Source organism: Heterocephalus glaber, unplaced genomic scaffold (assembly GCF_053883595.1).
Source record: "Heterocephalus glaber isolate CG9 unplaced genomic scaffold, H.glaber_assembly_v1.0 deba00001698, whole genome shotgun sequence".
NCBI classification, from domain to species: domain Eukaryota; kingdom Metazoa; phylum Chordata; class Mammalia; order Rodentia; family Bathyergidae; genus Heterocephalus; species Heterocephalus glaber.
The window spans coordinates 1,828,980-1,836,606 of NW_028258419.1; the positions used below are offsets into that span (position 1 = coordinate 1,828,980).

Consider the following 7,627-nt stretch of genomic DNA (forward strand, 5'->3'; position numbering starts at 1 on the left):
CATGCCTTGTCTTTCATGCTTGTCTTTTCATGCCTTGTTTTTTTTTTTTCAAATGATGGTAAATTTAAGTTGAGAACATTGGAAAATTATGATGTTTCTTTGATGGAACATTTTATTTTTGCAGGCAGAATTCTGTATTCTTGCTTTGTGTATGGACTTACTAGTTGCTAAATTTACTGATGTACCTTATTTGACTAGTTTGACTTGGTTGGCTGTTATGGCTATTGTTTTATCTCAGACAAGTGGTGCTAGGGAAAAGTAATGTTAGAGGGTCCCCCAGTGAACTTTGATACTGACCAAAATGTGAATTTGTAAAATTCTGAAAAGTAGTTTTTTTAAAATAAAATCTAGTTTGTGAAATATGGATGCCTCTTATAAACTCAAGATTCCCTCAGCCAGTTAATTGCAACAACATGGCTGCCAACGTTAAATCTGGGATGACAGGATTCACTGAGACAGTCTTGCCTGACCACCCCTCCATGCTCAAGAAGGGGAATATCAACCCTGTTCTGCCTCAGTTTCCTTTCTAGTCTGATCTGCTGGTGAAGAGGCAATCTTAGCTCTTGAGATTCCCCATTCTCACCTTTTTAGGCTGAGTGACAACTCATGGGCAAATTGTCTCAATAACTCACCGTGAGTCTAAGAAGAGAAGAATTTCTTTTCTCTGATCTCATTTCTGATCTTTTCCTGTCACTTTATACTCCCTCCCCCTTTTTTTGAGACATGTTTCTTCTAAAGATCAGTGAGAAAAAGAGATTCTGATAAAGTTTAAGTCTGAATCTGTCTCAACATTTCCCTCCTATCCAACAAATAAGAACTTTCAAGTTGAGCCTATAGAAAATGAACATTTGTTAATAACACCAAAGACAGGGAAATCATCTTAGATGAGCAATACTACCCCACCTCTGGGTCAGATGAGACATCAGAATTTTGCCCATCCAATGGAATTACCTTGAATTTGAGGAAGAAGAAGACAAACAATTAGCAGACTCTATGGCCTCTCTGGCATATCTAGTATTTGTTCGGGGCATCAAAACTCATCAGCTCCCAATGGTTTTAAGCCCTTCATACATTTTGCAGTTTAATATGGGGCATACTGAAGTCTTTTTGCAAAGAACAGAAGAGTCTGTTTTGTCCAAAGGATTGGAACTACTGAAAAATGGTTTATTGAGAATAGAAGATAACAGTCTATTTTACCAGTACTTAGAAATCAAGAGTTTCCTTACAGTGCCTCAGAGCTTAGTCAAAGTAATGACACTTTGCCCCATTGAGACATTGAGAAAGAAAGGTTTAGCCACGCTTCAGTTGTATATTAACAAGTTGGATTCACAAGGCAAATATACATTATTTAGGTTCTTGTTGAATACAAGTAATCACTCAGGTATGGAGGCCTTTATTATTCAAAATATCAAAAATCAGATTGATATGTCATTTAAGAAAATACCTAACAAATGGTTTACAGGACCACAGCTGATTTCTCTTTTAGATTTGGTACTGTTTCTCCCAGAGGGTGCTGAAACAGATTTACTACAAAACTCAGATACGATTATGGCTGCATTAAATTTATTGAGGTATTTGGTTATCAAAGATAATGAAAATGACAAACTGGATTGTGAACAGAACTTGGAAAGATTGATAATAATTTCTTAAATCCACTTCATACAGGACTTAATATGTCAAAAGCACACTATGAGGCAGAAATTTAAAATAGCCAAGAAAATAACCAAGTAGTTCAAAAGTCTAAGGACCTTTGTTCTGTAACAGTAGGTAGAGAAGAGATCCCTAATATGCCTCCTGAAATGCAGCTTAAGGTCCTACATTCAGCTCTTTTTACATTTGATTTGATTGAAAGTGTTCTAGCTCGAGTAGAAGAACTCATTGAAATAAAAACAAAGTCTACCTCTCAAGAAAATGTTGGAATAAAGTAAAAGTTCTACTTCCTAAATAAAAATTAATAAAATACTGAAAAATTTTAAAAAATAAAAAAGAGAAATTTGCCCATCCAGGGGAACACACATGAAGGTGATGTCCCTGCCTAGTGTTCTGGGCATAATTTCCTATCCAGCGGGTATGGGAAATTGAAACCTGAGACCCAGTGGAAAGAACTGACTTCTGGGTGATACCAGAAGGGGCTATTTCCTAAGCATTATGCTTAAGGGACCAAAACACATTCATTCAGGAGAAAATTTCTAGACTACTCTTTTATTTCACTCCCTCATACTCTCAGAAAGGCCCTAAACTCCTGGCTTCCTCTCCCCTCCTAAGCTTGGTTCTCATCATTTATGTGTGTAGGAGAGGGACGTACTTTTGCTAATATGTAAGTTGTGGTTGTTGGACAATGAGTACAGGTTTTAATTTGAGGGTTTTATAAGTGCATTACAGATATAGAGACATAAAATCTGTAGAGTGGATTTTGAGTAAATTACAGCCTTGTCTTGCTGCTAAGGTAGATTGCCTAGGTGACTAGGTAGATAACACAAATGACTCAGTGACTTCTTTGCCCTAGGTCTCAGGGCAAGACTTTTCTGAGCCATTACTTGCCTCTACTATCTCTAGAGGTAACCTCTTTGCAGGCTGGGAAGTTCCCCAAGCACTTCCAATTGATCTGTATTTCCCCCTCTCATTCTCTTTCAAAGAATTGTTCAGATCTCTTGGTCATTGGTTTGATTTTGCTAGCAATGCTTCCTTCTCTAAACATGGCCATTATAGTGGGAATCAGTTATAGCTTATGCTTTTGGAACACAGTTTGGAATTAAGAATTCGAGTTTCCAGAGAAGGTAGGGGTGTGCATTGGTCATGGTGGGTAGCCTGGTGTGACCTGTCTTCTTGCCACTCTCCAGATAGCAGCCATCTGCTCTGGAAGAGGTCACTTTGGAGACAACTTCGGGGTTTATAAAAACCAAGTATGGATTTAAAGGGATGCCTATTTTTCTCCTTGTTTTGGGGAAACTCAATGTCATATTCTCTTACTCCTTTGGAATGTATTCTTAAGCACCGGAACTTGTTCAACCTTCATGTATTGAGAAAGAGCATTTTAATATTTTTCTGCACCCTCGCAAGGCCAACCTATCCCCTAGAGATGAAGTAGAATGCAGAGGGAAGTATTGATTATGATAGTACTTTGCAACTAAAGTTGCACTGTAAGAAAGAGGGAAAATGGCCAGAATTACCTTATGTTCAAACTTTCTTTGCATTAAGAGTCCAGATCTTTTGTGACAAGTGCTCTCGCATGACTTGGCCTATTTTAAATTTTTTCAAGTCACAGTCCAGCAATATGTAGATGATATATTGTTCACTAATGAGTCTCTCTTTGATAGAGAAACAGATGCCTTGCTAAAAGATGTCACTTCACTGACTAAATTCCAACTAACTCTTCAATAGTTAACAAAAACAGGTATTAAGGGATAGCCATCACCTCAGTTCCCAGAGGACTGCCTCTCTCTTATCATTATTTCTCTCCAGAGCATCTTGTCAAGCCATCCACCATCCTCAGAAATGCTGACTGAGGTTATGAAAGAGAAAAGCCTGTAGCTAGGTATGGTCCCAGAGCCACAGGATCAAAAGGAAGGGAGACCACGTGCATGGTAAGAGCAGCTAACGTGGCTCTGACCACTTCCTCGCACCTCCAGTTCACCACCACTGGAGCTGGACAGGGTTAAGTCTAGAGCATGCCTTAGATTGGACACAGAGCAAGAGGAGTAGACAAAGATGCTTTCTCTCCCCTTGTTTCTTTTCACAATGAGAAAAAACTGTCATAGGTAGACATCTGCAGCAGAGCAGGGAAGATTGGAGCCTTAGCAGGCCTTCTTCCCCCACTGATTGGAATACATACTTAGCTCCAAAGAGTGTCACCTAGTCTTTTTTTCTACATCCAAACTTGGCCTGCACACCCCCACCCCAGAAATAGTTAAAATTACCTTTAACAGTCTGTTCCTTTAAAGGGAAGAGTTACACGTGGCTATCAAAACAGCAGTTTGGCTATTGGCTGTGGCTATCAAAGCAATAATGAGAAGTTTAGATACCTGGATCTTCCAATCAGATAAACTATCATCCTAGGGCTCATCTTAAAAACTGTCTTTGCTTTCACACATGTGAAAGGTTTTGGTTTCTTCTGGTTTGTAGTACAAGCAATCTCTGTTAATTGACCTATAAAAAGTTCTGAATAGTCTATTTATAATTACAAACCCAAAAACTGTAAAAGGGTCATTGTAATTCAACACGGCCAAATACACCTAAGAATGTACTCTAATTTAAGTGTAATTGTTTTGTGTATGTCCATCTGTCTGTTCAATGTTAAAACAACTGTTCAGCTGGGGATTTAGCTCAGTGGCACTGTGCTTGCCTTGCAAGCACAAGGTCCTGAGTTCAATCCCTGGGGGAGTGGGGGAGGAATAACTGTCCAATGTTAAACCAGTTAAAACACCTGCAGCTGCTTCGTTTTTAAAAAAAAAAAAAAAAAAACTTTTTTTGAGCTCAACAATTTTTCCTCTTTTTTTGCCTCTTTTTAAGATTCCCATGGAAGACCATTTGTCTAGATTTTCAAGATAGCCAAACTTATTTAAAACATTAACAGATGAGGACTGATAGTCTCAAGGCTTACACAGGACTTAGAAATAAAAGTTTGATAGCATAAGGGTTATACACAATTGGATTGCTACATATGTTGCCATGTGTCAATTTTCAAGTATACATTCCATTTTAGTTGGTATATAGATAAGTAGACACTTATGATATAGCCCAAATATCTTTGCTCCCAGGGTTAACAGTGAGTTAACAAAATAAAAATGAAGATGTCTTTAAAATTAATAAAATATTTCCATCTGGCTTTTAAGCTAAGTGAGATAACATTAAAAGATTGGTTTTACAAATGCAATGTCTGTTGTTGTTTGTCTACAGTAACTTAAGAGCTTTTCCTTGGTTAAAGATAATAGGTATAAGCTTAAAGTGCTTAAATGTTATGATTTGGTTCTCAGTAGTCATCTAAAGCAATTGTTAAGGTATTTCTTTTCTTTTTTTCTTTTTTTTGGTACTGGGAATTGAACTCAGGTCCTTGTGCTTGCGAGGCAGGCTGGTTAAGGTATTTTTTAATTAGCTATAATTAAAAGGTTAAGCTTTCTATGTCTAAAACATTAAGATTCTCTTAACATAATAAAATGCTCTTACTTAAACTTAAAAAACTAAAAACAGGGCTGGGCATTTAGCTCAGTGGTTCCACCACCTGACTTGCAAGCAGAAGGTCCTGAGTTCATTCCCCAGTACCCCCCCAAAAAACTAAAAACATTCTACTGGTGAAAGTTGTTTATGGTAGTAAACTTTTTAGGCTCCAATATGTGGCATTCCCTTACTTGTGTTTCAGCTATTTGTGATGAAATGTACCTACCAATCCAGTGTTGGACAGCCAAATGATACAGATCCGTTTTCAGGCTTGTGCTTGTGTCATTATTATGTAATTGAATTGTAACAGTTAAAGGTACCTAAACACTGTACAGTCCAGACAATGTCACTCTAATGATGAGAGATTAGACATTAATGATCTTTGGAGTATATCTGTAAACAAGTACATACTGCTTAAATAACACCCTGGTAACCAAAATAGTTAAAAGACAGGAATCAATGAATGTACAGTGTGCCAAAAAGAAGGGCCACCAAATAGGGAAAAGTCTCCCATTCTTTCACAGAAAACAACATGGTCAAGTGAGACTGTGACCCATCCTGGTGACTGACACTGATATACAAGCTGAGAGGCTCTATACATGGTTCTAAAAGTAATGCCTGAGGAGACTTAACTGACCTAGATAGACAACAAGAGGTTAATTTTGACTGACACAGGTCTCACTTTAAGTTGGTCTTAAACACCCAGCAGAAAAGTATAACCAAAAGATATATTAAAACAATACCATAGTACTAAAAGCTAGATATAAATGGGGGTTCCAATTGCTGATCCCTTCAGTCAGTTTCCAGCTGCACCAGTAGCAGACCACTGTTATGGCTCAGTAAGGTTAAAAAACTATGGTGGAAGCTATAAAAGTTCAACAAAAGTCTTTAAATTCCTTAGCTAAAATTGTCCTTCAGAACCACCAAACTCTCCATCTTTGTACAGCTAAAACTAGAGAGACTTATGATAAGAAATGTCAGACTTATAGATAACCTCCATCAGTAGGAGACTCTAAGAGCCAACTGGTTACAATCACTATTCCAATCCCTTAAGAGCAGTGTCTGAATGTGGCTCTTTCCCCAACCTGCTTTTCCATTCTAATATTCATGCTTTGATCACTCATGCTTTGATTTCTTGGAAAATTTGTTTATTCTTGCCTAGAGGCTGCCAAACTCCAAGTGATCATGCAAATGGAACCAATGACAAATGTACCGGACTCCTTTTACTGGGATCCACTAGATCGACCTTGTGAAGGGAGTTCATAATGCAAAACTGCAACATGACCTCTATCCAAGGCCCATTAGTTTGGCTCTCCGGAGAAGGTCCCTGACTGTGGTCTCCCTTACACCAACCCTTCTCAGCTTGAAGCAGCTAGATGGTAACTACACCCTTTCTCCCCCATGTGCAGTTAGGGATACTTCTTCAGAGGGGGTAGTATTATAGACAGCTAAATTAGATAGAAACAGCATAGGCAGTCAGATAGGGATAGGCGCTTGACGAAGTCAGTGCAGAAGATGAGAATACATCAAAAACTGAGGCTGGAGGCCCATCTGAAGAAGATTAAAGTCTCAATGGCCAGGTTTACACACTTTCCTAAGGGATAAACAGAAACATGAGATTATTGGTACCACCCTTTTGAGATTTCCCATATAAATAAATCATTATCTCATTAGGGGTGGGCTATCCTCTCCCACCCACTAAGACTAAGACCAAGACCAAGACTACTAAGACTAAGACTAAAGACAAGACCAGGATTATAGATTATGGACCAAGGATAATGATGTCCTTCATATGTCCTTACTACTATTGGATCAATATTAGCTAAGTGGCTAATACTTGTAACCAAGTTGATTATAATTTTTCCACCATTCCTAGCCCTCCCTTCATACCCTCCACCCTTCCCTATTTACAAAGACTTTATTTCCATTTTTTTCATTTCTCAGCATTTTTCCTTTCCCTTCTTTCCTTTCCCCTGCCCCTCCCACTACCCCTACCCCTTTGGACCTTTTATTCCTATTTTACATTTGCAATTATTCATTCTAAACATTGGTACATTTTAGGTATACAATATAATGACATTCATCATTGGAAATTTGTACCTTTACTTAGTCTCTCTTGGTTCTTATTTTTCACCCTTGCCCAGCCCTCCCTTCAACCCCTCCATTCCTCCCTATTTACAAAGATTTTGTTCCTATTTTTCCATTTTCTCATATTAATCCCATTCCCTTCTATCCTTTCCCCTAGCCCTCCCACTTCCTTCCCCTTTGCCCCTTTTCTTCCTATTTCACATTACCTATTATGCATTTAGCCCTTATTTACACTTTCAGTTTCTCACACCAGAGAAACTATTCGGTATTTACACATGTGTGTCCTATTTATTTCACTTAAGAGTATCACCTCAATGTGCATCCACTTAGCTACAAATGTCTCTAATTTCTCATTTTTATGGCTGAGTAGTACTCCATTTTATAA

General features: G+C 38.2%; 1 pseudogene; it reads left to right on the forward strand.

The window, feature by feature from the left end:
- Positions 1-413: 413 nt before the first annotated feature.
- LOC101701862 (glomulin pseudogene) lies at positions 414-1,955 on the forward strand (annotated as a pseudogene).
- Positions 1,956-7,627: the final 5,672 nt, after the last annotated feature.